The sequence below is a fragment of the Petaurus breviceps genome, unplaced genomic scaffold (genome assembly GCF_028583685.1).
Source record: "Petaurus breviceps papuanus isolate PSGF00001 unplaced genomic scaffold, PetGlider_PUasm1.0 174, whole genome shotgun sequence".
NCBI classification, from domain to species: domain Eukaryota; kingdom Metazoa; phylum Chordata; class Mammalia; order Diprotodontia; family Petauridae; genus Petaurus; species Petaurus breviceps.
In genome coordinates, this window is record NW_027185761.1 from 28,376,480 (window position 1) to 28,403,782 (window position 27,303).

The following is a 27,303-nucleotide window of genomic DNA, read 5'->3' on the forward strand; positions in this document are numbered from 1 at the left end:
CTATCCCAGGCTAAACATCACCAGTTTTCATTTTTAATTGAACCTAATATGTGATTTTCTAGTTCACCACCTGCAATGAACTCTAACTAGGAATTTTGACCTCTAGATCAAATTCAGTTGTCCTATAGATCCACAGGGCCATATGTTCACAAATTGTCTCCCTTGTACATAATAGAAATAGATTAAGATAGTCACATGATGAAATCAGGGCTCAGAGAGCTTCATCCAAAAGATGAAGAGACAGAAAAACTGAGAATCCATGGTGCATAAATGGGACAGAGTCTGGGTTAAGAAAGACCACAGTGAAACAGGTCCTGCACTTATTGAAGAGGATGGTGACTGATATAGAAATCATAGATGACTGAGTTACAGGATGGATCTGGATAGGATGGAATGACCTTAATGGAGGAGAAGAGATTGATGAATAAGGAGAATTCACACAGACTGGGGGTGTGAGTGAAAAAAAAAAGTCAGCCTTGGTGTCAAGAAACAAAACAAAACAAAATTTGAAAAAAAAACCTTAAATTTGAGTACAAAATAATATGAGAAAAAGAGATCTAGAGAAAAAAAAAGAGTTTGTTTAAAAAATGGTGAAGGATTACAGAGGGTAAGGTGGAAAGAAAAGCAAAAGAGATTAGATTAGATTATTAAAATTAGATTAGAGAGAGAAAGGACTGATTTGGATAGAGATGAGATTAAAGGCTAAGGTAGCAGGGCAAAAGAGATATTGCCTAGCTGGATTCAATTTGCATTTATAAGGTTTCCATTATGATCTAGGCACACAAATAGGATTAGAGACACAGAGACCAAAGTAACAAAAACAAACAAAAAAAAGAGAAAATAAAAAGTTCCTACCCACAAGGCACTTACATTCTATTGAAGGAAACAGTGTGTGTGTGTGTGTGTGTGTGTGTGTGTGTGTGTGTGTGTGTGTGTGTGTGTGTGTGTGTGTAAGATATAGAACTGGTCGATGAAATCCCAGAAGCATGTGAAGGGGATTCACACAGACATGTGATGACCATGTTTCTGGAAGTACATTATGATATGGAATGAAGGGGTCTGGCTTTCCACTTCAAACTATGTACAGGTATTTCATGAGAGTTACCTGTCTACTTAGTGCATGGTGAAGAAAAGCCCTTTGATCAGTTGCTAGGCCAGACCTAAGAGTATATACAAAATGCACTAAGTAGTTAAAATATATTTTTCTTTTTCCTAGCTGTGATCAAGGCAAAGATTACTATAAACCTCTCCAGGTGGCAAAAGACAAGTAGTACCAGCAGACTATTCCTCCCACTTGGGCTAATATTTGGTCATGAGCTGGCATGGCTATTTTTCTGTCTCTGTGGTATCTTTTCTTTTCCACACTTAGGTAATGGAGTCTTGGGGATAAAATGAACTAGACTTATAAGCTTCTTCATAAGCTTTGAAAGGTTGAAAGAGTCACTGGCAAGAGGTCCAAGGAACTTGAGTTCATATGAGAGTATTAACTTGCATAAGCTAATCCTAGTGAGGACTGAGACTCTGAAGAGGGACCTATTGGACCACAATCAGCAGTGAATTAACATGGAGACAGTGTCCTATAAGTAAATCTGCTATATTTGAAAATAAATTTGTTGAGTGAATGCACAGCTACCCCTTTAATTTTGAGAACACTCACCCCAGGGACCAAGATGCTAAAAGAGGGCAAGTGTGTCTGGTGTTGGAGGAAAATATTTGCAATTCCTGTTCTTGTTATATTTTCTCAGGAACTAAAACTTTGTAAAAGTCTGATGTTAAATGATTTAATTGAAAGTGGGCTGCCAATCAAAGGTATTAAAAAGATATTCATTGGAAATGATATGATATTGGTGCAAAGACATTAGAATAAGAGCTTGCACAAATGAGTGATGTAGCTTTGTAGCAACAATCTTGGGACCCAACTTGCCAGTGTGAGTTTGAGTTGGGATAATAACCCTCGTATCTCATTAGAGGTTACATAAATATTTGTAAGGATAAATATATATATATGTATATATATATGTATATATATATATATATATATCAAACAAATAACTTTTTGGGGGTGGACCAACAACTGGGGAGGAATGAAGGATAAGGAAAGGTCTCATTTGTTCATTACTCTTGAGCTGAGCTTTGAAAGAATCTGGTATTTCTAAGAGGCAGAAGGCAAAATGAAATATATTCCAAGAACTAGAGAGAGCTTTGAATCTGAAGTCAAAAGACCTGAGTTTGAATCTGGGCTTTCACACTAGCTTTCTTATCATAGGCAAGGTATTGAGCCTCTGAGTCCTATTTCATAATTTGTCCAATGGTTCACATTGTAGTGAGGATAAAATGAGACATTATATGTAAAATGATTAGTATGGCTTGAAAGTTCAAACACCTTCTTCAAGGGACATGCTGTACCTAAATTTACTTTCTCATTGATGGTGAGGTATGGAGTGGGAAGAAGAAGAAGTGAAAGCAGCCACAAAAACAAAGTTCAGAATAACAGCCAGACTACAGAGGTATATTCCAAGACATCTTGCAGGGTGAAAAGTCAATGTTTCTAACTGCCCACTTCATTAGTTTTCAGTTTTATCTGTTTAATTTCTCAAGATTCTCCTAAGATCCTGAGCTGGGAGGGCTTATACAATGACCACACTTGCCTTTTTGGAGCATATTGTTTATATGTCCATGAATTCCACAGTGCCAGAATAATTGGGATCAGGAGCTTGAATCACTGGGGATATTCTCAGGACTACATTTCACAGACAGTTGTGTATAGACCCCTAATATGGTGACATCACACAACATACACTATACTTGCACAAAGAGATCCTACAGCATATGATGCCTACAAAGACTACACCAACCTTATAGGGGCAACCAGAGGACTGGGGATAAATAACAGTGCAGGTATACCTGTCACGGTTTGGCATAGAAATACAGTAGTGGAATCTCAGAGCTATGGATCTAAAAAAAGATATTGACCAAATAGTTTCATAAACTTGGGAGGCAACAAAATGTTCTAGAGTCATGTGGTGGCCCTGAGTTGTTCTGATGAGCAAAGAAACAAGCATTTATTATATACCTACTATGTGCTAGTCATTGTGCTAAATACTTTAAGAATATGACCCCATTTGATCTTCACAACAACCCTGTGAGACAGATGCTGTTATTGCAGTTTTACAGTTGAGGAAACAAAGACAGACAGAGGTTAAGTGGTCTGCCCAGGGTTACACAATTAGTAAGTATCTGAGGCCAGATTTGAAAGAAGATCTTATTGATCCCATGGCCAATACTCTAGCCACTGCACCACGTAACTAATGGTGGAGGAGAGAGACATGTTATACCTCTTTTCTTCTAAAATACTGGGAAATGCCTTTCCCTTTTAATTAAGCTGACAATCTTCAAAAAGGAACTTTAACTAGGAAGCTAAAGGGAAAAGAAGAGAGTACAAAAGCATATCGAGAAATGAATTTAGAAAATACCCAATTCTTGTCATAGCAACTTAAATTTTAGACAAAGATTTGTTTGGATGATGCAACTAGATTCTTTCTTGAATCCATCTTGTTTGGAGTGAGTGACTGTGACTAAAACAAGTTTCCAGACTTGTAGCCCTTGGGGAATATTCCTAGGCATCACTGCCAGATGGAATGATTCTTAGACTCATTCATGGGTATGAGACCCCGGGCTGTGCTACAGTTTTCTGGTGCTGTCCTGGCCTGCTTGAAGAAGGTGTGATTCTATCTGAAACCAAAACTTGACTCCTTGGGCTTCAAACAAGGGCAGTCTTGACATTGCAGTCCTTTTCTATGCCTCTGGGCTCCTTTAAATCCTCTCTGCTCTATTCCCATTTGTCTGAAGCATATTCATTGGTTTGTAAAGTCTGGCCCTAATCTTCAGGGAGTCTCAACTTCCTTCTCTATGATCTAGCTTAGCATCTAGTCCTAGCTTCAAAAAATAATTCTATGGGTCTCTTCCAAAGGCCTGTTTCCTGGAGAACCTTGGGTCTTCTGCTGGCTCTCTCCAACAACCAGAAGCAGACTTTCTGGCTCTTTCTGTTTGACTGCCCCCTACATTAACATTTCCTGTCAGAGGCATACTTCTGAGAGGGGGTTGTTTGGCAGAATACAAATGCCTGATGGATTTTGCGCTCAGTGATTGATGAAACATGTCCTAGTTCAGGTTATTAATTCTGTCCATTTCCTCAGTTTCTTCAATCTCTAAAAAATGACTTTATATTAACCCCAAAGGTAAGTGATCTTCAAAACTCCCTACTTTCATTAGCAATAATAGACCCAATTTCAACCAAGGACAGAGGAATGCCCTTAATGCATGGTTCACAACAAATTCTTTACACACACACGCACACACACACAAAACACATGGACCATCACATTACCATCACTAACACTATCACACAGGCATATAGATATTTGACTGGTTCACTAAATTATAACAGAGGTTATGGTAATGAAGCACCCAAGGAAGAAGAAAATATGAGGGAACAAGATAGGGAAAGAACCAATAAGTAAGCAGCTCTGATGAGTTATCTGCAGCTAATGCCCATATATAAAGGCAATTATCTCAGACAAGCACCAGGAGCAGGGATACTTCAAACACTAGGGTCATGGTTCTGGCTAGTTGTCAAGAGAGCCAGCCACTATTGTATCTGGTTTAATTGCTGGGGCACTTTCATGACCATATGACCCTGGGAGCTCCTCTGATGAGATATTATTATATGACGTAGAGGAAAAATCACAGGGGGTTCAAATTCCAGTACTGCCAATACTGTCTGGTGGGTCCTTAGATAATAATAGCTAGCATTTATATACTTCTTTAAGGTTTTATGTATATACATATATACATGCACATATATACATATTTATATTATATTTATATGTATAGATTGTTTAAATGTGTGTGCATATGTACATACACCTACATATGTGTGTCTTTGTGTCTGTGATATGTTCATATTCTATTTTTTGGTCCTTAGAATCTTGTGATGTGGTTATTTAATTTTACAAATGAGGAAACTGATGCTAAGAGAAGTTAAGTGTCTTGTCCAAGGTCAAACAATTAATAAATGTCTGAAATTGGATTTGAACTCAGGTCTTCCAACTCCAAGTCCAGGGCTCTTACCCACTGTTCCTTCTAGATGCCTTTATAGCTTTGAGCCTTAGTTTACCTCTCTGTAAAATAAAAAGAAAGTGGAACTTTTACTACCTTACTCACAGAAGTTATCAATATCAAATGATGTAACATATAAATATGTTGTAAAGCTTAAAGTACTGTGTAAATATTACTATTATTGCAAATATTATCTGGTAATATAAATTGGTATGATCCACCCACTTAAACCTTGACCTAGGGCATAATTCCTTGTTCCGGTAACCCAAGAATAGTAGGGACTTCATTCATCTGTTTGTCTCCAGGAAATTGGAGGGAACTGGGTTTGAGCTAGTTTGAGTTTATCAGATTACTAAAAGCATTTGTTTGTGTTGAGCCTTAGCTCAAGCCTGGGCAATATAGTTGCTTGCTGGAAAGCACAGCTCTGAGAGATATCCTTATTTGCTTTTCATGCACTAAATCTGAGGAAGAAACTGGTAGGTTGACAGAAAGGGTCAGCCTCCAACAGACTGTTCCTTAAGTCTTAGGGACACAGAATTCAAGGTGAGCAGAGGGTCTAGGATCATAGGATTATCAATGGTTTAGAGCTAGGAGATCCCTCAGAGGTCCTCTACTCCACCCTCATTTTACAGAGGAGAAAACAGACCCAAAGTGATGAAATGATTTCTCCAAGTTCACTAAAGTAATAAGGGGCAGAATTTGGACAGTTTGAGAGGGATAATCTTAAAGAAGAGGAGGACAATGGTTCTGGAGGGTGAGCCCTCTCTCCTCCAAATGCCATAGACACAATTCTCCCTAGCAGACTCGTGACATAGAAAATCACCTGCTGACCCATATGTACAAAAATGTTTATAGCAGCTCTTTTTGTGGTGGCAAAGAATTGGAAATTAAGTGGGTGCCCATCAATTGGGGAATGGCTAAACAAGTTGTGGTATATGCATGTTATGGAATACTATTGTGCTATAAGAAACGAAGAGCAGACGGTCTTCATATTTACCTGGAGAGGCTTATACAAACTGATGCTGACAGAGAAGAGTAGAACCAGGAGAAATTTGTACACAATTACAGACACAACGTATGCGTGATGACCAATTTTGATAGAATGGATTCTTCTCAGCAAGGCAGTGACATAAGTCAATCCCAAAAGACTCATGATGGAGAGAAATATGTGCATCCAGAGAAAGAACTAGAAAGAACTAAGTCTATATCCAGGTGGAAGCAAAATACCTGATCTTTTTCCTTCTCTTATTTGGTTTTATGTCCTCTTTACCATTTTTCATTCCAGCTGGTACAATCTGTCCTTAAACCTGACTAATGTATAATGTGAAAGTATTTACAGATCCTATACTTGACTATATGCCGCCATGGGAGGGATGGGGAGGGAGGGGAAAAATGTGAAACTTAAAGAATTGTGGAATTGAATCCTGTAAACAAAAGGAAACAAATTAATTTTAATAAATAAATAAATAAATAAATAAGAAAATCACCTGCTGTTCTGTCACTGACAAACATACTATAGATTATCAATCTCTAATTCTAAAGAAAATACTAGTATAGATAAGGGCAAAGGTTATAATTCTCATCATACACTTGCTTCCTATGTGATGCTATAGGTTCTGTGGCTTAACATTTTACATAGAACACCTCCCAGATGAATAAAACCTTTGGGTTAAAAAAGTCCACACAACAACTTCCCACCTAAGAAATAAAAAGAAGAGAAGCCAAGCATAGCAATACATTTCCGTCAATTTCAACTTGAGGAAATTTAAAAGCTTTGTGCTACTGCACAGATGCCTACGTTGCCAAAATCACTTTCTACCTGTAAACGAGTGTTAATAAAGATATATTCAGGCCTCTAAAGGAACAGCAATTTCACTGTGAATCTGCATTTATGTTGCTATAGTAAAACATCAGAATTGTCAAATACCCCAATGCAAATGCATTTTCTAAACTGTACCCACAATTTCAGGAATGAAAATCCCTATGAAAGAGGTTTCTTTCTTCATGGTCATATAGACTCTCTGGCAATGATTAGCATCCAGAGTCTATCCCCTTTGATTATAGATGTTTGTAGATTTCTAATTTGAGACTAAAACACACCTCTAGAATTATACAAACTTGCCATGACTTTGTCGTTCTTATCTCTTATGCTCAGAACACAGTGATACTATATAACTAGAAGTTAGAGATTATATAGAAAGTCATGCATGCAAAAAAAAAAAGATGTACACACATAAAGATATCTTTGCAATAAGGAGAAGAAGACTGAAAGTATATGGGCAGCATATAAAACAAATCTTCATATGTTAATTTCAATGTTCGCAATTTGAGCCAACCAGGTCTACTATTCTGAGTTGTTTGCTGTAGTTAGATATAAGCTAAAATCCTCAACTGACAAAACAACAAGACAATCTCAATGACAGTTAGCATTATGTCTTTTAATCAACATCTTGGATTTTTAAATATAATTTGCATTAAGGACAAATTACTTTTGCCTCACTATTTGGCTGAAGGTCTAGACCTCAAAAGGTTATCTGATCCAGTCCACTGCCTCTAGGCAGGTCAAAACCTACAAGAAGATGGATGATTGTGATCCTATTTCGAAAACCTCTAGGGATAAAAATTCCACAGCCTCTCTAGGCATCTAACAAAATTCTTTACTGCTGCTATTCAAGTCCATTTCCTCTTGTCAGTCTGCCATAGAGATGGAAAATTTGTCTGGCGATAAAGAACAACTCGTAATAACATTTTAGATATATGAAGACAGGTATTAAGTGCCCCCGAGAGCCTTCTCTTCTTCAGGATAAACAGCCCAAATACCTTTAACCCTTTCTCACAGGACCAGCTTGCCTTCCCTTTCATTCTGTTATTCTTCCCTCTATCCTCTTTATTTTCCCTATTCTCCTTTTATAAAGGAGAGAGAAAATTGGACACTTTCTCAAAAAAAAAAAGAAAGAAACCATTTGGTCAATGAAAAATTAATTCCTGACTCTTAGTAGAAAACAAGGTCAAGTCTAATAGGTGTCTCCCCCCTACCCCTAGTTATTTAGGTAATACTTTACAGGATAATTCTGAATTATTTAAAACCAATAGTCAACAACCTTTTGCCATTAGGTAACTTCCCTTTAGTTATAATGAATTACAGTCACTTGTCCTAAAATGTCTATGGTTCTAGATTCCTGATTATAATTTATTCATTCAAAAACATTTACTAAGTGTCTACTATATGTCATATAATGTGATAGGCTTGGGAAATACCCAATCAAATACATCATAAGCCCTGTCCTCATGGATTTTAGACTCCTCTAAGAGCCTGCAATATATCTGATGAATAGGATACAAGGTATGCCTAGATAAAGTGCTCTACAAAAATCTGAGAAGGAAAAAATATATGTGTATACACATCTATGTATATGTGCACCTGCATACAGCACATATATGCACACATACATACTTGTGGTGTATGTATGTGTACATATACACACACGTGTGTGTAGGTATGTATATATGCAGGGAGGTCACAGAATATCAAAGACGTATCACTTAAACTGGATCCCAAAGAGAATGCTTCAGAAAGGCAGAAAAGTGGACATGAAGAACAGTATCACAGATTAAGAACTCTAAACAACCTTCAAGGTCATCCAGTCTCATGAACTAATCTTACACATCAAGTACTCCGGTACAGAGCACTTCATAGGTATAAAGTCCCAGGCTATAAAGGAATCTCAGAGACCATCTAGCCTAACCTGTCTCCCATTTTACAAACAGAGGAACTGAGGCCACAGAGGTTAAATCCAAGGTCACATACACAGTATGCATACAAGATCAGATTTTAACTCAGGTCGTCTCACTCTAAACCCAATACTCTTTCAACTAGACCACATTGTCCCGTTCCAGTTCCATAGGAGATGGAATGTGGAAATACACAGAGGTAAAAGATAGAATGGTGTGTTTGGTGTTCAGCTATTGACTGAAACACTAAGGACATGAGGAAGAGCAATAGAAAAAAAGGCTAAAATGATTGGCTGGAGTCAGTGTGGGGGCCTTAAATGCTAGGCTCCTTGATTTTACAGATTGGAAAAAAAACAAACAAACATGAAAGCTGAAAATCCTAAGTGACTTGTCCAGCTTTCTTACTTCATCTCATAGTATCAGAGAACATTTTGAGTGAGGGACTGACATGGTTAGGGATACTAATTAGGTAGCTATTAGAGTAGACCATATGAAGAGAGATGGTGAGGGCTTAACCTAGGGAGATCAGAGCAAACAAATGAACACACCTGAATATTTTAGTGACCTGTGATGTCATCAGCACATAAGGCGTCTTCACCAAGGCAAAGAAGCAAAAAACAGATAACAGAACACCAATAAAAATTAAAAATATGAGGAGTTCATAAGAAGGCTAAAATATGCTCTGAGAGCACAAGGTCTCCACTAGTCTGGGACCAGGAAACACACCTTTCACAACTTCTCTTTAGCAGATGCCATGTATACGTGGGTAGACCTTCTGGTCATATCTAAAATGAGCTGTCTGCCACCAGCTCTTTTACTTATCACTGAGTATACTTCTGTGGAGAAGAGCTGAGCAACACCAGTGTCACTCAGCTGACTGAATGACCCTTTCACAAGACACTTAAAATTCTCTGTACTCCAGGTAACTAAGACTACAAGTTACAGAGAAGGTGCTGCCCTGCTTATTTTATAGAGGGAATTTCCTCTCTCAGGAGTTCCATACATCGATGAAATCATAGGTTTTGTCCCTATCCTTCATTATTGTACCATTATAACAACAACAGAAAAGAATGGCATATAGCATGGAAATGAAATATTGCTAGTGTACTATAGAACACTGAGATAGAACTGATGCTAAAGAACATCTCATCTACCCTTTCCTCCTTTTTATATACATGGGGAAACAGAGAATGACAATGACTTGCCCTTGTTGGCCTGGATAGCATGGTTGGGATTCAAATCTTAACTTCTGTGAATTCAAAGCTATATCTCAATCCCCCACCCTCAAATAATCCACAAATCTGTCTCCTAAGAGGCAATAGCTTTTTATCCACCTATACAAATGAAGTCATTGAATGCTCCTCAAATTATTGTTTGGTGGTTATGATGTAATGGAATTCGGTTTTGAGTAGCTTAAAAGCAAGAAAAATCCAAATGAACAAAGAACCAGAAAAAAAAAGCAATGGACCAATGGAGGCCATTTTACCCTATCCCCTTTTCCCCAAGATTTATTTTACTTGAGTTTGATTAAGGTCTCCTCTGGCTCTTGAAACTTTATAAATTTATTCTTGAAATTCAATTCAAATTAAAAATGTATTCACAGTTTGCCAGCCACAGTTGGAATAAATTCCATCTCCTTTCATAATTTAAAAGAATTGTGAAATGTATATTCTTCAAATTGTCTGTGAAACCGAGTTTTCCATCTATTAGAAGGCTCTTTATCTAGCCACTTGATACTGCAGAGACAGCTATGTCCAACAAATTGGCCCCTGGTATAGTGTCTTTCAATTGAGTATTAAAATATATCCTCACATTGCTTAAGGCAGATAAGAAGTTCAGATGCATTGCCCAGTCCAAAGATGTCAGACCTGAGTAGTCAAAGCTGCTTGTGAAATAGAATATCAAAACAAAATAGCATTATATTTATTGCATGGCTAGACCAAATAATAACCCTCAGTTTTAAAGTACTATGTTTTATAGCTACTAAGTATGCTGTATTTCAATTGAGGCAAACTTAGATAATACTCTGTTACTGGATAAAATTATGTGAATCTATGTTTTCGAGGTTCTTTATTTTTCTGACTTGGTGAATTTAAAGTCCACCTTTCTGTACTATACCTATACAGTATGGAATCCATTTAAGGCAGGATGACATTCATGATACCCTTTTTTTTGCATTTCATCATTTTAAATAACAGTTTAAGGATATTCTAATTCACTTTATTCCCCAATTTGGACATCTTAGAACTTTCACCTTTAAGGTCATTAAATCCTTTTATAAGTCTATTCCAAGTAAGGAAAATGGTTTCTTAAGTTATATTTCCACAACTTACAGCCTCTCTTTCCTCCCCAGTGAGGGAACACTGTTACTAGGAGTCACCTTTCCTTACTAGAAAATTCATGAATTGGAAATTTAGGGCCCATATATCCAAATATTTAAGGCAGTTTGCTATAGTGGATAAATGTTTATCATGGAGTCAGGAAGAGTAAGGTGTGAATCATGGCTTTGATACTATTTGACCATGAGAAAGTCACTTAATCAGCTAGAGTCTCCCTGTTCTCATCTATAAAAAGGGAGTAATAATATCTGATATGAGATGCTGCATGAGAGAATAGATGGAAGGCTGCTGTTGGAATAAGAAAGACCTAAGTTCAAGTGTTGACTCTATTGTATACCAGATGTATGTCCATGGGAAAGTCTCACAATGTTCTTAATAACTCTCTAAAATTATGATCTACAGAATTTTTCCCAATCAGCAACTGGTTCACTGGTTCAGAGTTCCCCTCACTGATAAAATTATAACTCTAGTCAAAAAATTAAAAAGTGAAAAGAAATACATCACAAGATTGCTGTAAAGATATAATGATCACGTGAGATAACATATAAGATATGCTTTGCAATGTTTATAGTTCTTTATGAATATAGGACAGAGCTGGCCCTGTGATATCACAGGGAATTCCTGGAATAATTTTTTAAAGGCACATGAATGTACAGCTGAGAAGGTACTAGGTTGGTACCTTTTTCTGAACTTATAATATTAGAGAGTTGCCTAGAGCTCTGAGGTTTAAGTGACTTGACCAGTGTCACCCAGTCAGCATGCATTGAAGGTGGGACTTGAACTCAGGACTTCATATATAAGTGAGTATTAAATGTAGAAATGGTCTCATGAATCTGCTTTGTCATTGAAAATCCATGCACAGGTCAACTTTCCTGAAGTAGCCCAATTCCATTTTGTTTCTAACATACCCTTTAACTTAACTATGCAAATTTCAGGATCTTAAATATCTGCCCCTACCTAGAAGAAGTCAAGTTGGGAAGAACAAAAAAAATAGAATCCGCTCTAAAGCTTGAAGGGAATTTAGAGGTCATGCTGTCCGGTCCCACTCCTTCATTTTACAGAATAGGAAACTGAGACCCAAAGAGGCTGAGTGACTTGCTCTCAGTCCCACCAATAATGAGGTAACGTCATGGTCTGTCACTGATAACAGAACAGCACCAAGAAACTTGAGAAAGATCATTTTTTTAAAGTAGATTACTTTGAAGGCAGACTGAAAAATTCATTAAACCTGATTGTATGAATGATTTCATATTAAGTTAGTCCAATAGATAGAAAGGGGGGAAAAACATCATGTTATCCTAATCAGAGGCAAGAATATATTTAGCGCTATTTGTTCTACTTATGAATAAATTCACAGAGTCTACTAAGTAAACTCACCATTTACATGTTTGGTAAAATTAATACCTCACCTACCTTCATTCAAACCTCTCCCATAATCACCATACAGTCACATAGCATCAGGCAAAGAATTCATTGAACAGATGGATTTGGCAACATGCCCCACTGAAGATCAACTGTTTTTCAACATCTGTCAACCTAAGTAAATGAGGAGTAACTTCCAGATGTGGACTAGATTATGTTATTATACAGCAACCTCCTCAAACCCAAAGCACCAGCACAGCCCAATCATATGCTGTCATAATACAATGCTATTCAATTTGTTGCTCCTCTCCCCACTGCATGAACGCACTGGCTTTTTCCCCTTATTGTTGTTTTGTTTTATTTTGAATTCTGATGTCCTAGTTTTGAATTAACAGAATTTTTATTGAATAGGATGGCTAGGTCACCGTCAAACATTTCTTTAAAAAAATTGGAATGAATATCTTCACCTCCTCATTCCTTGGGGATGTTGGCAGGTCACCAGAATGCACTGCTGTAAAGCAATGCCATAGTGTACCTGAGTGTTCTTTGCAGAGGGCAGTTTCCAGGAAACTTTTTTAAAAAGTCGGTCTGTGGAGGTATCATGTGCAATTAAGATAATGCTTCGGTTTACCTGTTGAGACATTAATGAGCTCCCACTGGGGTATTATTAAGTTCACAGTTGGTCATAATTTCAGTTTTTGTTCTTATTAAGCCTTACTGATACAGCTCTTAAAAGTGGAAAAATGCTGAAATAACCCTTTCAAAATCATTTTTTTCTGATAGCACCCAATGAAATTGGCATATCATTTCTCTCTCAATACCAATATAGCTGTTCAGGGACTGTGCTTGTTGGCAACTTGGGAGAGAGGGTGAAGACAGGAGGTTATTTCTGAGAATTTAAAGATGACTCACATTTTGAATTAGTTTAAATTTGGAATTTTACTGTAGTTGAAATTATTAATGTCAGAGCTTAATCATCAATTAGTATAACTCTTTCTTTTTTCTCTATTCATTTCCCTAATTGCTGAACACTGGTACCTTCAACATTCTCAGAACTGTATACAATCATTTTTTCTGGTCTCAATTATCCAGGTGATCGTCAGGCTAATCAACTCACTCTAATATGCATTTCAAAGCAGTCTTACTTGTATCCTGAAGAATGTGACTTTCTTGAGGACAGGGATCATTTTTTATTTTTGCCTTTGAATCAATGTAGATTTAGAATGCTGGTCTCCGTCCTAAATGCCTCTGGAGGACCCTGGGCAAGTCATTTAAACTCTCAGTGTTCTAGGTGACTCTCTGGCTATAAGCTGCAGAGAAGGTACCAATTTGCATTGGTTGATGGAGGATTATAGTGAGAATCAAAGTAGATAATGCATGTAGCACTTTGCAAACCTTCATGTTCCATACAAATTTAGTGATGATGATGATGATGATGATGGTATTATAGGTCCAGTATATATATATATTATTCTTTGCACTTAACACAGTGCCGAGTATATCATAGGTGCTTAATAATTGCTTTTCGAATTGATTTAAATCATTCAAATGCTTTGGGTTAAAACAAATTTCAGATGAATTGAATTCTCCTTCTCTAGAGGGCTTCCAACTAAGGTTGGATTACCAACCACTTGCCACTGATGTGTAAAAAGAATTCTTTTTTTCTGTTTTTGTCGACCTAGATGGGTTTCAAAGTCTCTGGACAAGATCATCTCTAAGCTCCCTTCTAACTCAGTGTTTAGCACAGTGCCTGGAACATAGCAGGGGCTTAATACATTTTTATTGGACTCTAGGTTTCCATAAGTCTGAATCTCTTCAAAAATATCCAAAGATTCAAAATCAGAAAAATAAAGCTCAAAAACTCAAATATAATTTTTACTTCTAAGACTAAGCTGGAGAACTGGACATTAGGACAATTTGGTGGAAATTCTGACTGTAACAGTACACTGGACTGGGGATCCGAAGACCTGAACTCTTCCACCTTTTGGCTGCATCACCTTAGACAAATCATTCAACCTCTCTGAAACTCTGCTTCCTCATCTATAAAATGGGAATGACAATCCTTGAACTACTGGTTCACAGGTAAAGAAAGCAATTTGTAAAATGTAAGTGTGACATTAATGTCAACTAGAATTATTCTGTGTGGAAAGTGATTTTTGAGAACTAAGTTCTCAAGTCAGGTTGTTTCCACTGAAAAAAAGTACAGAACAGTTTCCTGACCCTCTATTTCACTTGCCTTATACAAACTGAAAAATCAGACCACCCCCTTACCCCCAACAATCTCCTTTCCAATTTTTGGATAAGTTTTGTCCATTTTAATACCCCAACCCACTATTTCAGGTCCCTAACATTTTCAAGTAGATTTTTGTCCCAGGAGAAAAGGAACTGATGAACCCATCCATACTAGGGTGTTAAGAATTTAATGTTTCTTCCATACCAGGAGTATTTCCATTTTAAACATTGGTCTTCTGTGAAAGGGTGACCAGAATGCCTCACCCCAAAAGTTGAGAGAATGATGCAAAAAGAGACATATGAGTACATCTTACTTCATTTTATAGTGGTTAATGGACTTGCATATCATTGTGGTCATGAAGGAAATAAACTCAGATCCTCTGAGTGCAGAGCCTACAATATACTTTCCACTTTACCATACATAGCTGAATGAAGAGTATTTGGTTTAGAAGGAAAAGATCTTGGTTTCAATCTTTCCTAAGTAACTAAACTACTTTGTCCTTCATCAACATACTTCTTGGGTGTTGTACACTATATGACTGCATAGTGTATCTGCCCTCAGACTCACCTATAATTTGTTAACTCAATTCAACAAACATTTATTGGGCACCTGTTATCTGTAAGGTACCATGGTTAGCACTAGGTTTAATGAAAACAAAGCCCAAGTCCTGTCCTCCAGGAAATGAGGTCACACCATGAGACCTTCCAACATACTTAATAAGAGTAACCATGTCAGAGTTTTCATCTATACATGTTTTCAGAAGGTCTATAACCTTCAAAGATAAATAACAATTGATAGATAGATACACACATATACATACATACATAGAAAGAACTTTAAGTTTTTTAAAGCAATCTATGTTATCTCAATTTGATCCTTACAACCACCTGACAAGGTAACTGCTATTATTATCTTCCCATTTTACAGATGAGGGAACTGAGGCTGAGAGGTCAATTGCCTTGCCCAGGGTCACACATGTTGTAAATATCTGTCAGTATTCAAACTCAGGTCTTCCAGACTCTAGGTCAGCACTTTATTCACTTTGCCACTTGAATGTCCCTAAACAAGAGCATCAATCCAAGTCTTATCATGTCCTTTCTCAAGGTCCTTCCTGGTCTTACATTTCTATAACTTTTTAAACTCTTCATCCCAGAAACAGAGTCCCCTGACAACTGAATGCCAAATGAAGCGAAAAGAGAGAATAATACATTTCTTTGAGGTGCTAATGTTCATTAGTTCTGTCTCCCACTAGAATTTCTCCAGATTTTGGGCCTCATGTATACAAGCCTGATTTACAAAACTCTGAGGGTTGAATCATGGGCCATTCTTTCTGCAGCAGTGGCAGTGTGGATGTTAAGCTCTTGGGGCTGCTAAAGGGCAGAGGAATCCAATCTCATTCCTGTGCTGCTGTGACTGAAAAGCAAAGCACTCTCATCACACTATAGGCAAGATGCAAAGGGAGTTTTATGAGAGTGAAACATTAAAAACACTTTTTAAAAGTAAGGTAGGATCTATTTTATATCTCACATGCTTTTGCTATTTACTTGCCAATCTCTCCTAATTATGAAAGCTATTTGTGTCTCAGAGCTCATCCTTTCCCATTTGATCTCTCAGTGTGTGCAGAATGCCAGCTCTGCGGAAATACTGACTGATTTGCATGATAACAGACAAGGATGTCTTTAAATCCCTAAAACTTGTCTTTGGTAGAAGCCCAGAAATGCTCTTTAAGAAATGCCAAGACCTTCATTACAAATAACAAAGAACTGTCTCTGAAGAGCCAAAGTTGCAGGGGAAGAAGGCAATAGAGGACTTGAGTGATAAGTACTTGTAGTTTGTAGCCTATTACCAATGATGAGTTGCATATAAAACTGGCATCAAAAACAAATTATCCATGAAATATGTGACCAGAAAATGAGGTAGGCTGTCCATGTCACATGAATGATGGATAACATCTGGATAGACAGTATCAACCTAGGATATGCAAAACATTAAAACATGATAGAACTAGAGGTAGAAGCTTAGAGTTCATCAAATAAGGACTACTTCTCAAGCCTAAAGCTACTGACTCATTTCCCAGATATAAACAGTTAGATTAATACTAGTTTATGATATCTCCACTGGTCTCCACTTGGGTAACCATTTCCACCTACTCCCAACCAAAGAACTGGACTTCACTCCTTCAATCATACTAGAGTTGGTTAAGACAGCATTGACCTTATCTTGCCCATGTACAAACCTCCACAACAGTACTGATCATCTCTATACCGTGGAGCCAGGCTTGGTGCCTCCACTGCTCTCTTGCCTCTTCAAGTTCTTCTTTATGGGCTGTCTTCTGCCTTTAGAATTTATCCTCCTTGAAGGTAGGAATTATCCTGTTTGCTTGCTTTTGTATCCCCAGATATTAGCACAGTGGCATGTGGTAAGTGCTTCAAAAATGTTCTATGTCCATAGCTATAATATTATAAACATATTTTATATCTATCTGGTATATATGCTATATATATATAGCTATAATATCATAATTATATATTATATCTATAGTACATATATGCTACATGTATCTATGTCTATAGCTATACTATTACATATAAAATTTATTATATATGCTATATGTATGTATATCTATAGGATTGTTTGTTATTACATATATTATGTATATTTATGTCTATCTCTATATCGTGTGTGTGTGTGTATATGTATATACTATATGTATCTTTATCCATTTAATTCCATCAATCCAACAAATACTCCTTGCATCTATTTATACTAGCATTTTAAAGAGAATGAAAGAAGGATCAACAGCCTATGACACACACGACACAAAGACATCATGGGAGACGATTTTCTTGGCCACAGAGATCTAAATCATGGAGAGAAGGGTGCACGGACTCATTTAATGAGAGGAGAGCTCACTTATTAGAGAACTACTGCCCTTTCATCTTCTGGACCAGTCACTTCCCCCTGGGCTCAAATGCCAAATATTCCACTTATTGCCTGTTTGACTTTGGCATATCACCTAACCAGTACCTAGGTGGTACACTGGACAGAGTGTTGGACTTGCAGACAGAAAGACTGAGTGCAGATTCTACCTGAGACTGTTATTTGTCTTTAAGACACCAGCATAAGTAACTTCCAAAAGTCTCAATAGGCTGTTTCCCCAATAATTTAAGGGCTAATGACAGAGTAATGATTTTTCTCAGCTCTATCAAATCATGGATTCTGTCTGCCATGACAGTGCATGATCTTCAACATTAAAGAGAACATGCACACTAGTAAAATGATGGGTCCTTGGAGAGGCTCCAGAGAATCTGTGTTCAAGACCTGACTTCTACTTAACTTCTGTTATCCTTGCTGGGCAAGTCACAGCCTTTTAGGTCTCCACCTAATGATGGAGTTGAAGTAGATGACCTTTGAAAGTCATTCAAGCCTTAAATCTGTGAATAAGTATTGCCTTCAGATAAAGCAGTAAGAAAGAAGAGGATTGAAAAAAAATATATAGGGACCCACAATTGTTTTATTCGTTTAGTCAAAACTCTCTTACAAGATTTTTTAATGGCATATGTTTAGAATAAGCATAGATTTGCAGGGAAATTTTGGGAAAAAGATTAATGTAGTGGAAACTTTCATATTGGAACTAAATGATTCGAAGAAAACAGCTATTGGGAAAAGCCATGAAGCCCAGGGGAAAGAGCACATGGTTCTCCTTCTGTCTCTTCCACTTGGTATTAGTGATCTGAGGCAAAAGACGATCTCCTTAAGCCTCAGTTTCCTCATCTGTAAATTGTAGATGGAATAGTACAATGGTAACTCCGACATCAGAATTCCTGAAGGAGCACGGTGGTTCATGAATAAAGAATTAGCTTTGAAGCCAGGAAGATTTAGGTTCCAATTTTGCTTCTGACACTTATCTGGCTATGTGATCTTGGCAAATCACTTGATCTTTCCATCTTTTAGAGAGAGGTTGACCTGTATTGGTAAAGGGAGTTTCTTCCAAAGAGAGTTCCCCCAATCAATGAAATCAGAGGTCTAAAACCTATCCCTAACCCTACTCTGAAATGTAATAATCAGAACAATATATGACTAGTCTTCTGGCCTGGCTATTATTCACTTTGAAAAAAAGTAAAAGGTATTAAAACAATGAAGAATCACAAATTTTGTTGGCTGTCATATAACTTCTTGGGGAAAACCCTTGGTCAATGCAAAACTGACTTTTGGGGAGCAAAGGAAATTCTCTGCATTACTCCATAAAGGAATGAGCAAAACTTATTTTTCACCTAGAATTAGATTAGAGTGAAATTTACATATTTCCATTTAGCTCCATAAAGAGCCCACCCATCTTTATGTTTGGTAATTTGAATTCCTCTACTATTCACATTATATAAGGAGATCCTCGCCTGTATTCTTAAATCTCTCTCTAATTCCTTCTTCACTACAAAACACCTGGGCATGCTAGTGTTTCAATTCTTGAGACTGACTTAATGTCAACTGCTTAGTCTATAATGAGGGCCACAAATACAGTTCTCTTTTTTTATTTGACAACATGGCACTTCACAATATCTAATTGTTCTGAGATATCTCAGCAGTAATACGAAGGTTCATAGGAACACAAATTTGGAGTTTGAAAGGAAGATAAAGGCCATTAGGTCCTGGCTTCTCATTTTGCAGAATAGGAAACAGAGGCCCAGGATCAATGAGGTTACTTAGTAAGCACAGAATTCTGTGTTAAGTGCAAAGAGTTGAAAGTACTTAAGGGTTATTTGCTACCTAATATACTTGCAATCTGGAGTGCCTTACTGCTATTAAACTTAAAAAAAAAAAGGAGGGCCACTAAACTCCATAGATAAAAATGCCTGTTGACTGCATGTTGATAGTCTTAAAAATGTAATGCTTTAGATGTTGTATTATGTTCTTATTCATTTTGTTAAATATTTACACTTATGTTTTAATTTGTTTTCAGTGAACGTGGGAGTGTTTCTGGATGCATGTTTGACACCTCTCCCTTGGTAAACAGAGAGGTAGCAATGGAGGTAGGACAACCTTGGTTCAAGATCAGCCTTTGACACATACCGACTGTAAACCTCAACAAACCTCTCATCCTTCCAGTGTCTCAAACAATTTTCAAAGACTATAAAGTACAGAAGAGTTGCCAACTTGCATTGGTTTAAGAAGATTCCTCATCAAGCATTCCTTATACTTACGAAATCAAAGGTCTAAATTAAAAGGGGAAAGAGGCATTCTTGTGTCAAATCCTTCACCCAACTATTAGTCAGTTTTGTTTTTGTTTCTGTTTTTTTTTTTCTTCATAAACACCTTGTATGAAAAGTAGTGGCTAAGAAATAGAAAGTTAGATCAGTGGAACAGAGTAGACATACAATTTACAGTAGCAAATGATTATTTTAACCTTGTGTTTGACGAGTGTAAAGACTTAAGTTTTTGGGATAAGTATTCATTATTTGGTAAAAAGTTTTGGGAAAGCTGGAAGGAAGTCTGGTAGAAATTGGGTATTGATCAGTACCTTACATCATTTGCCAAGAAATGGTCAACATGGATACATGACCTAGATGTAAAGAGAGAGATTACAAGAAAAATTGAAGAACATGGAACATATTTTCTACTAGATTTATGGATAAACAATTTATGAATAAATAATAATAGTGTGAAGTGTAAAATAGATAATTTTGATTACATTAAAACTTTTTACAAATAAAACAAATATAGGCAAGATCAGAAAGAAAGCAGAAAATTGGGGGAAAAATTTATAGTTTCTAAGATATAGGTCTCATATATCCAATATAGAAAGAACTTTGTCAAATCTATAAAAATATGAGTCATTCCACAATTGATAAATGGTTTTAAAAAAATGAACAGGCAGTTTTCCAATGAAGAAATAAAAACAATTTATACTCATATGAAAGTATTTATACTCAAACTCTAAATCATTATCGATTAAAGAGATGCTAATTAAAACAAACTTGAGATATCATTTTACCCTACCAAATTGACTAAAATGATTGAAGGGGGAAGCCACATGTTGAAGGGGATGTGAAAAAATTGAAGCAGTCATTCACTTGGTGGAACTGTAAAGTGATCCAATCACTTTAGAAAGCAATATGGAATTATTCCCCAAGAGTTATAAAACTGCCTATACTCTTTAAATCAGCAATACCACTTATAGGACTGTCTCTAAAGATGATTAGAGAAAAAGGAAAAGAACCTATATGTTCTAAAATATTTATAGCAGTTCTGTTTGTACAAAAAAGTAGACATCACAGAGATGCCCATTAATTGGGGAATGGTATATGAATGGTATACTATGCTATGAGAAATGATGGGCTCAATTATCTTAGAAAAACATAGATAGACTTGCACAAAATAATGAAGAACCAAATTAGCAGAACCAAGAGAATGTTGTATACCATAACAGCAATATTGTTTTAAGAACAACTTTGAGTGACTCTTATAAATGCTCAAATTAACTAAAAAGGATCCATGGAGGAAAATTCTATCTGCATCCAGAAGAACTGATAAATAGAAGTATGTGTAGACTACACACACACACACACACACACACACACACACACACATATATATAGATGCATATATTCTAACATTTATGTATGTATACACATATACATACATGCATACACACATATTTGTATCTAATTGTAGCCATCTATAGGGTGAGGGAGAGGAGAAGAAAGAAGGGGAAAATGTTACATGATACTATATTATATATTTAAAAGGAATAGCAAGTTGGACATAATAGATTTGCAGTTTTAAATGCAATCTTTTTTTTCTATTTTATTTTGTTATGGAAATATTTGTTTTATTACTTAAGTTCAGGAAAAGATAATTTTTTAAAAGTAGTTAGTGCATGTCATTATCTCAGTTTTGCAGATGAGAAAATTAAGGTCTAGTGAGGTGAATGTCCCAGATTATCCAGTTGGTAAATTGTGAAGGTATGAACTACCAGGTGTGTCACGCCAAGATATAAATGACCATGGTTTGTGTTCCATTGATCCCTTCTTGCCCCACGTGAGTTCTTCCTGCACTCAGAAGAGGATGACCTCTAGGAGATGGGTACTGCCTTGAAGAAAGACTGCAATGGCAAGCTTATCCATTCTGGACATGTCACAAAGCTGAGAACAGCTCACTCATCAGACAACACAGTGAGATCTCAAGTTGATCTTCAGAAGTTAAACACTGGATGGAAATCAATAAGATGAAATATAATCAAGATTAATGTAAAGTCTTACACTTGGGTGCCCAAAATTGACTTTACAAGTTTAAGATGGGAGAAGCATCATTAGAAAGCTATTTATATTAAGTTTTTTTTTAAGCTGCTGGGGTTTTAGTAGGTTGTTACCTGACTTTGTATCAACAGTATGATACATGGCAGGAGATCTTAGACTGCACTAAGAAAGGTCTAACATACAGGAATACAGAGATGGTACTTCCGTTCTCAGTCCTTTTAGATCACAGCTGAAGTGTCCAGTTCTGGCCATCCACCTTTAATGCAAGAGGATGATAAATGGGAGAGTGTCCAGAGGAATACACCCAAGATGATGACCAACTTTGAGCTCATGCCCTATGAAGATCAGATGAACGATCTAGGGATGCTTAGCCTGGGAAAGTGAAGGCTTATGAGAGATAGGATAGCCTCCTTTAATATTAAAGAGCTATCATAGAGAAAGAGGTTGCACTTGTTCCAGCTGGCCCCAGAGAACAGAATTAAGACTATCTCATTGAAGCTGCAAAGAGGAAAATTTGAGTTTGATATCAGAGAAAACTTCCTAATCATTATAGCCACTGGTGTGCTGGTTAAAGTTGAATGACTGGCTCTCAAAAATATTTTTTAAGTATGCACAGCACATTTTGAGTTTAATCTGTATTAATAACATTTTCCCCATCACTTTCTTCAGTCTAGACAACAAATCAAACTTTGATTTGGAATTCTTACCAATTTCCAAGGTGTGGATGCTCACACTAAAAATTTGACAATGGTCTTGCACAAGCTAATTTGAGTTAGTTCTACCACACACGCCCCCCCCCCCACCCCCCGAAGAACTATCTAGCTGACTGACTCAGAAGACAGGGAATTCTTGCCCTTTATTTGAGGCATTAAACAAAGATTACATGATCATTTGTCAGTTATATTATAGAGGAGGTCCTTGTTTATCTAAGGCTTAAGCCAGAAGGCCTCTGAGATTTCTTACTACTCTGAGATTTGATCTTATTATTTTATCAGTGCATATAATGGTGCCTAAAACCTGCAGAATATACTCTGAATTTTGAGTTTCTATCATAGAGATATACCTGACACAGCAACACAGATATCTGAGTACACTGATTAGTTTACTTTCCTGTAGACATAGAATATGTGTGTGTGTATGTGTGTGTTTTGCTTTGGCTTTCTATTCTCTGAATTAATCACTGTGCTAGGCACATAAAAATTGCTGAATAAATGTCTGCCGATTTGAATTTAACTGTTACAGACATAATGACCAGTTTTTCTCCCCAAATCCTCCATTTTCAATATTCCTTCCTGATAACCAAGTTCATTCTGTCATTGTGATATCACTGCTTAATTTAAATGTTTCCATGACATCTTGTCATTTCCATAATTATATTTTATTCTATATTAATTACATTTTAGGTTGTGTGTTTTCCTAAATAGCTCAAGGTAGACATCTTAATCTCTTCATCAACATATCTATAAATCTTATTTTAGGATGCTAATTCTAATATGCCTTACTTCTCTGCAGGTAGCTAATCCCAAGCCCTGTGTGTGAATTTCTGTTATATTCTACCACTGAGGTTTTCTTTCTTCCAGTTTGTAGTATTATACTAAAAATATTTATAAGCATTATCCACAGATTGAGCCTCTTTCTACTGAGGGTTTTTGGCCAATTTTGTAGCATTAGACCAAGATGCTCTTAGAATCATAAAACACAAGAGTTAGAAGGGACAAATGACATTGCTTTGTCCAATGCTGATCAAATAAAAAGACCTTAATGTTTCAGTAACTTGTTCAAAATCACACAGCTCATTAATGGCAGAACTAGAATTAGAACTCGGGTCCAAAATTAGAACACAGGTCCACCATTAGAACTCAGGTCTAGAACTCCCAATCCAGTACCCTTTCTATTATAGAACACTTATACTTTTTGAATACTCAAGTAAGAATACTTATTACTTGAATTACTTAATAAGGATGCATATCTTTTTTTTTATCTCAAGCTAAGATGACTATATCACAACAAGGGACCTTGGACCTTCAATCTATTAGGTCACAAACCGGGCAGAAACACTTGTACTTTTTCATCTCTTAGTCATTGGTGGGTCTATTGTTGCATTCATCTTAACAATTGCTTAGAAGTCACAGAGTGGTGCAGGATGTAGAATCACAAACATAGTCCCCAACACTACCCTGCTTTTGAAATATTCTTTCACAAAAATAAAATGTTGTTCAACATTTTAATGAGTTTTACACAAACTGACGAGGCTCCACCATTGCAGTATCTTTACCTGTTATGGGACCCTAATCTTCACCCTAGTCCCTATATCCTCCCATGAATAGTTCCATGGCAGAGTTCAGAAAGGGATAATCAGGATTGTCCTCAAAGTATCAAAGTAGTATAGGAGTGCGGGAAGGAATTCAAGACTATCTTCCTTATAACCTCTCCCATCACAAATCTTCATTTTTTACTGATGTGAGGAAATGATCTATTAGGGCTTCCTTTACATGAGGCCAATGGAAATTTAATATGGAAATCACAAATGTCAACAAGACTTTAATATGACAACTGATTCTCCCTCTGCAGGATGAGTACAAGTTATGCCATTGGCATGATCTTAGAATCATGAGATCAAGAAGTGTTAGAAGTTCAAGAAGGGGATTTTAAAATTCTGCTCCATGATTCAAGGAAAGGAGAATAATTCCAAGAATACTGAGCTTAAGAAGTAAAAAAAAAATGGTAAAGATGACTGCAGACTTTGAACTTGGATGATTCAGGGACGCCATCTTAAAGAAAGGTAAGAAGGGAGGAAGAAGAAAGAATATGGGTTTGTTCTCAGTATAGGTCTCTGTATCCATATGATATTTACATATACATATATAGGAATGTCTGTATGTGTATATATACATATATATATATGGATACATTTGTTTTATTGTCCTGTTGTACATGACAATGAATGTTTTTTTTAAGATAAAGATCCGTGTTTTCTGTTTTCTGTAAGCAGATGTCTCTTGGATAGAGAACTCAGGAACCCAGAAGATGATAGTGTCTCTCTATTAGCTAAAGTGCTAGTAGAGAGACAAAATGTGGTTTTGCTGGGGATTGGGGAAAGAGCTTGGGTTACAGGATATAGGAAGCCAGAGCATCACTATGGTAATATCCCAAAAGAAGGATATAAGAGGCAGAGGAGTATAAAATCTAAAAAGGGGAAAAGAAATTATCAAGGGATATTGAACCCAAATTCCTGTTGAGCAATTTAAGCCCTTTAATTCATGTATTCCTCTTAGTAGAGAATAAGAAACCCTAGGTGGTGTCTCACATAGAAGAATCTCATGCATTCCTAAGTGCTGTTAATAGTACTTTGGTCATTCATTTTACACTCATTAGGAAATAGTATTCCTAAAGGAGAGGTAAACAATGCACATATATTTTCAAATACACTTAGGAAGTACCATTTCAACTTTGAAAAAATGTATATAAAATAACTTCAACCTTCTCAAAACTGACACTGACAAACTGTTCATCAGGTCATTGTCTCATATGACAAAAAAATTAACATTATTAAGAACATCCCAGTTTTTACACAATGATGGAGGTTAGAAGAATTTGGCAAAAAAAAATGAGCTGTGGAAAATTTCTTTTATTTCTTTGGGCAGAGGACCCACAGGTCTTGGGGGTGGTTGGAGGCAGAGAGGTGAGCTAAAATGGTGTAGAGAAGCCAGGAAATTGTCTGAGCTCTCCCTGGTTTCCCTCAGAAACTTTAAATCAAGCTTCTAAAAGAATTCTGGAGGGATAGAATCTACAAAAACACAGAGTGAAACAGTTTTCCAGCTCAAGATAATTTAGGAGGACTTCATAGCATCTGTTATGGTCAAGCTTGTAAATACCTGGTTTTTGTTTTTTTTTTTTAGTAAGGACTATCTCAGTTGGGTAAAAGGGGAGCTCAGCTGAGTGAAGGTGATATCCAGGCAAGCCAGCAGGAGGCTGTTAGCCACAGCATAGATCAGAAACCAAGGCCCTGTAGTCTGTTCCAGCAGGCTAGTGGCACAGCAGGCCACCTGTGAGGCCTACAGTTCCAGTGCAGCAGGCAAACTGCCAGCCCCAAAACCCAGGGCACAATAGATGTGACTAGGCCAGGCAACCCTAGTGCAGTGGGCAAGCTGCCAGACTGGGAGGCCCCAGCACAGAAGGCCAGTGACCAGACTCCTGGTCCCCAGTGCAAGAAGCTTGGGACAGTGCCACCTGAACCATAGAAGCAGAACACAACTTTTTAAAATGAGCAAAAAAAAATAGATCCCTGATCACAGAAAGCTTCCATGGTGACAAGGGAGATCAAAACACAAACTCACAAGAGGACAACAATGTCAAAGTTCTATGTGTGAAGCCTCAAAGGGTTATATGAATTGATCTCAAGCCCAAAAAAGTCCTCTTGGAAGATATCAAAAAGAATTTTAAAAATAAGTGGTAAAGGTAGAAGAAAAAAAATGTGAAAAGAAGTCAAAGTTATGTAGGAGAATTATGAAGGGGAAAAACAATGAGTCAACAGCTTGGAAAAGAAAGCACAAAAAAGACTGAAGAAAGCAGCTCCTCGGAAAGTAGAATTGACCAAATGAAAAAGGAAGTATAAAAGTTAACTGAAGAAAATAATTCCTTAAAAATTAGGATAAGGCAAGTAGAAGTTCATGACTCTATGAGACATCAAGAATCAGTCAAACAAATTCAAAAGAAGAAAAAAAAGAAGAAAATGTAAAATACTTTATTGGAAAAACAACTAACCTGGAAAATAGATCCAGGAGAGATAATTTAAGAATTATTGGTCTACCTGAAAGTCATGTTTTAAAAAAGAGCCTGGATAGGATCTTTCAAGAAATTATCAAGGAAAACTATCCTGATATCCTAGAACCAAAGCATAAAATAGTCATTGAAAGAATCCACTAATCAAGTCCTGAAATAGATCCCAAAATGAAAACTGCAAGGAATATTGCAGTCAAATTCCAGGATTATCAGGCCAAGGAGAAAATACTACAATGGTTACAAATATTTTTAGGATAATTCTCCAAAGTGGAAGAAAATACTGAAAGCAGCCAGAAAGAAACAAGTCAAATATTAAGGAGGTATAGTCAAGATTACACAGGATTTAGTAGCTTATATATTAAAGGATCAAAGGGCTTGGAATATGATATTCTGGAAGAGAAAGGAACTTGGATTACAACCAAGAATCAACTGCCTAGGAAAATTGAGCATAATATTTTAGGGGAGGAAATGGACATTCAATGAA

General features: G+C 36.7%; 1 protein-coding gene across 1 annotated transcript in view; it reads right to left on the bottom strand.

The window, feature by feature from the left end:
• LOC138158096 (metabotropic glutamate receptor 7-like) overlaps positions 1–27,303 on the bottom strand; it is a 345,256-nt gene that overhangs the window by 2,465 nt on the left and 315,488 nt on the right. The window lies entirely within an intron of this gene.